This window comes from Nematolebias whitei, chromosome 4 (assembly GCF_014905685.2).
Source record: "Nematolebias whitei isolate Nwh7 chromosome 4, NemWhi1, whole genome shotgun sequence".
NCBI lineage: Eukaryota > Metazoa > Chordata > Actinopteri > Cyprinodontiformes > Rivulidae > Nematolebias > Nematolebias whitei.
In genome coordinates this window covers 6042643-6047907 of record NC_056501.1, presented here as the reverse complement: position 1 = coordinate 6047907, position 5265 = coordinate 6042643, and positions in this window count along the sequence as shown.

Sequence of the window (5265 nt, the reverse complement as noted above, 5' to 3'; positions counted from 1 at the left end):
GCTTAAATGTTACAAAGTCTAGTTAACAAAAATCCATAAAAAAAACTAAAACTATACTTCTTTTTTTAAATCTAATATTTGATGATTAATCTGTTCTTAAATTAAAACTGAGTGAAACTTGTGACAGGATGTGACGGATTGTGAGGTCTGGTGCAGACGGATTAAATCCAAAGGATTTATTAAACAAAACAAAAAGTTGGCATCAAAATCTATAAAAACAAACTCGAGGAGACTTGAAGGAGAACCAGAACAGGAGCATAAAACTGAAAACATCCAGACAGAGGCTGATGAATAGAGTGGAGACGCCTGGGCAAAATGTCAACAGGGGACAGGTGAAAGTGGGCGGAGCCGGAGCAGGAACTGATTGAGGGGAAATGAACTACCGACTGAAAACGGGTCAACAACAACAATGACATCGTGGAAACTGGATCGAGAAGTTCAACAACATTGACGTTTTTGTTTCACGCTCAGATTCATCGAGTGAAGAAGTTTTAAAGTTATAAACATCACTCCTGGATCGGAGTCAGCATTGCTACTCGCCTGTATCTCATTTTCTAATCAGTCCAGTTGCAGCCATCAATCGGCCGCCCTCGCCTCCTTCACCTCCCGGCGCTGACCCACTCCATCCATCATTCCTGGTTTTTCAGCGCCCCGTGCTTCTGTTCCTTCTCTGCTCCAGTGTTTTTGGTTGGTTTCAGTAGCCGTCATTTCATTTTGCTGCCTCGTCTGTTTCATTTGTTGAAATCTTTAGATGTTGCTCACTTGGTTCCCTCAGTGTCTGCATCATTTTGTAAAGAAATCACAGAAAACTCTCGGTTTAAACTCAAAACAAATACCCAAGATGTAGTCGGATCTATAAATCAAGGTCATCGTCCATAAAACTGCCTTTTCATTTCATTGTCGTTCTCGAAGAGTTCAACTAATTCAACGAACTTTGTGACGAAGAGTGAAGTCGGCTGGAGCGCAGGACGGTTCTGGTCACAGAGTTTGTGACGCTGCAGTTGGATCTTGTTCAGGTGAGGTATCGCCTTACGGCTCCGCTACAGAAACTAAACTCGTCTTTTCGCCGCTTGGCTGATGGTTTCTGCGGTTTGGACGGAGAAATAGCTGTCTCCTTCGGCTTATTACGGCTGTTTGTTCGGCTCTGTGCAGAGCTTGGCTGCAGAACCGGCATTGTTTTCAGTTCTCCATAAATACCTTCATAATTCAGCAAAACGAGAGCAACGTCCTGAACGCGCGCACACGCACATGCACACGCACAACCAACTGAATGGACACAGGAATCTGAACAGCTGGAATTTGTCTGAAACCATAGTACAAATACTATTACTATATTAGTACTAATATTACTATTATTGTCCTAGCACTGTTACTAGTACTATATTATACTAGTACTAGCACTAACTATAGGTTTCATTCATTCAGTCTTTATTTATACAGTTTAGTCTCATTGAGTCACGAGGACTCATTTTCAAGACAGACCTGTTTACTTTAGATCCTAGTACTATAGGTACTAGGACCTATAGTACTCTACAAGTATCGTCAGTACTGTAATGTGTGCAAATACTAGAACTCATACTACATTAGTATTAATATTGGTACTAGTATTATTATACTGACATACTAACCATAGGTACTAGCACTATTAGTACTGTCATTATACTTCTACTAGCACATACTATAGTTACTAGTACCATTAATACTTGACAAGAACTAATAGCACTATATATTTATGTAGATATAGATAGATATTAAAATAAACTGCTACTTACTACTTGTACTACTATTCTTACCTCGTGGTTTTTCACTTATTGCGGAGCTTCAGGGTACAGATCCACCGCAATAAATGAGGGACTGCTGTACTGGTATTCAAAGTACTGTTATTATTACTAGTTGTGCAATAGTACTTGTATTACTACAACGGTACTTCGTCTAGCTATTTAACGATCACTAATTGGAGTGCCACAAGGCTCAGTTTTAGAACCCACTCTATTTACAATTTATATAAATAATGTAGGTCTAAATATTCCTGACGCCTCCTTGTATCTCTGTGCTGATGATACAGTTGTTTATTGTCGAGCTGAAACAGTTGCCAAGTTCCAGCTTGTACAGTGCATTTGACATCATTTAATCAGATTTGTTTAGTCTCAAACTGGTGCTAAACGCTGATAAAACCAAAGGGTTGTTTTCAAACAGTAAGTCGGTCCCAGCAGTTCTTCCTCCTAGCTCATCCAGGCATGGTGTTCCTATTGAGTTTGTGGATTCTTATAAATACTTGTGAATTTTAGTTGATGCACATCTCTCTTAAGCCGCACGTTGAAAACTTGATAAAGAAACTGAAATTAAAACTGGGTTTCTTTTTCAGAAATAGTTCTTGCTTAACTCTGAATGCCAGAAAACACTTTGTAGCTGCTACTTTCCTACCAGCCATCGATTATGGTGACATTATTTACCTGAATGCCACTGCCAGCTCCTTGCAGAACCAGTCTGTCTACCATGGCGCGCTAAGATTCACAACTGGTTGTAACTACCGTACCCATCGCTGCACCCTGTACTCATGGGTCAGTTGATCATTACCTTCACGTAGGCTCTCACTGGTACATTTTTATCTATAAATCACTCCTTGGTTTGCTGCCTTCTTATATCTCCTCCCACTTGTCAAGTCGTCAGTGCAGTTACATCGTGCACTTTCAGGGATTCATTACCTGCAGTGTCCCCTCAGTGTGGACTGAACTTGGCGCAAAGGCCTTTTCCTACTCTGCTCCTGGAACCTGGAACACCTTCAACAAGAACTGAAGTTGCCCACCCTAATTTCTTTAAGGATTTTAAATATTTGATGATGTCAATAAAGCAAATATGTTCTTGTTTTTAGTATTTTAACTTGTTTTTTTATATGGCACCTTGATTTGACTGTTTATAATTTATTTTATTTTAATTGCTTTTTGTTGAATTATTGTGTGCCTTGTATGTTGTCTGTCTAAAACAGGTCTCTCTTGAAACTGAGTTCTCGTGACTCAGTGAAATTAACCTGTAGAAATAAAGATTGAATATTATAAACATTATAGCATATTATACTAAAATGTTTGTCAAACTGGAGAAGTACTACTACTGGAGCTATCAAAAGTACTACTGGTACTATTATTATTAGTGTTGATACTAATGCTTTTAGTACTACTAATCCAGTTTGATTTAAATATTATAATATAAAAATATACATTATAATATACATTTCAGGCTGCGGTAGCTTGGTGGTTAGTTTTGTAATCCTGAGGTTGTGGGTTTGAAACCAGGTTGCATCAGATAGAGCATCCTGACAAATTGCCAAATATTCCATACGAGTTTGCTCGATGTCGCAACCCCTGAAAAAAGGATCAGTTAAAGGTTGTTTTTTTTTTAATTAAATATTAATTTCAAAAACTCTTAATGGCCCAAATTACATTAAAAACAAAATAAAGTTTTGATTTTCTGAAACAGGATGAAGTATACCAGAGTAGTTTCACTGCAAAAATCAAGGAGAGAGGAAAAAAAACAGGAAATTAAGCATTTCATGTTCACTAATAATAATAATAATAATAAAATAAAAACCAGCACACACAAATTATATTAAGGCATGTTTATATTTTCGTGTCTGATTCAGACTACAGCTCGAGGCCTGCAGCCAATATTCAGCAATTCCTTCCACTCCAGATGGAAACTCATGTGTGTTCTGTAGGGCCCTGTGGTTTGGGCTCTACCTGAACATAATCTATTCTCAGCAGCACTTTCACACCCGTCATGAGCCAAAGTTTGGTTTAAACTAAAAACCTGCAGCCTCAGAGGTTGAAGCTGAGGAACCAGAATATCGATCATTTTGTACGTTAAAAATCCTGCAGGACCCGGATCAGTGAAGTTTAGTTTCTTTACATGCATTTAGTTAAAACAAATCATGATGGGTTGTTTGGAAGGACACATGCTGAACTGCACTGAGCTTCTGATCTGTGGGGAACCTCAGAGCTCTATACTCGGTCCTTTGTGTTTTGAATTATAAATGCTCCTTGTGTGTCTAATCACACTTCTGCTGACGAGGCACTCTGAATATTTATCCCCGAGTACCATAAAACAGACAATTGTGTAATTGCTTGTGTCTGGTTTTTTTTTGTTTGTTTGTTTGTTTTTTATGCAAGTCTGTCAGCAAAATACCTCATGAACCAGTGGATATATTTTAATAAAACCGTTACCAGCGACAGCTGACTAATGGATGGGTGGATTGCTCCTTGAGTTTTGAACTGAACTAAATGTACAACGGCAGCAAAGTCACACTACTTTGAAAGAGTTGAAAAACAATATGTGCGTTTTGTGTTTTGCGAAGTTCAGACGTACAGAGACGCTGTGATTTAAGCAGCACTGGTGTCAGCAGCATCCCTTACATTAAAAAACAAAAAGTAAAGAAGTTGCTGATGGAGCAGAGTGTCGGGAAGTGGATCAGAACCAGATGTGTGGCCTCAGCAGGACCTCGAAGAGTTGTTCCTCGTGGCGACACTTGAACCAGGACGACAATAATGTTTAACGCCCATCAAAACTTCTGTGATTAGTTGGTGGAGACCAGAACCATGATCAGTCCAAACGGGAATCGAACCACTTCACCAAGTAAAAAAAAAAAAAAGGGCATCTTTCTAAGAGGTGGAAGGGCCATCATCATCTTCCTCACGCAGCCATAGAAGCATGTATCTTTCCCTTTCATTTCCAAACGGCTCCGACTCCTCGCAGGAAGCTTTCATGTTGAAGAGGTTCTGCTGGCTGCAGAACACGCGGCATTAAAAACACGTATCACAAGCGGATCTCGCAGCTTTGATGCAGATGTGATGCAGATGTGATGCAGAGACGTCCCTCGAGGTTCCGTGATCATTTGTAGAGAATTGACGCGTCACAGTAGTCCGTCCTAGGACGGAGCTGCGGTTCGTCTCTTGAGCTGCAGGTCCGTACGATCCGTAAGAAGAGTGAGCGGTGGAGTGAGTCCTGTCACTCCTGACCGTCGTCTGAGGGACGTTTAGTATCAACCACATACTCAGCCTTCAGTTATGTGACTACACACTGAAACGTACAATTTAATTTGATCAAATTTATTTAAGGTGCATGAAGTGAGTCTGAACTTCTACTTCTGTGTGGTCCAAGAACAGATGTTCTGGTCCACCTGTCTTCAGGTGTTCTGGTCCATCTGTCCTCGGGTGTTCTGGTCCACCTGTCCTCGGGTGTTCTGGTCCACCTGTCCTCGGGTGTTCTGGTCCA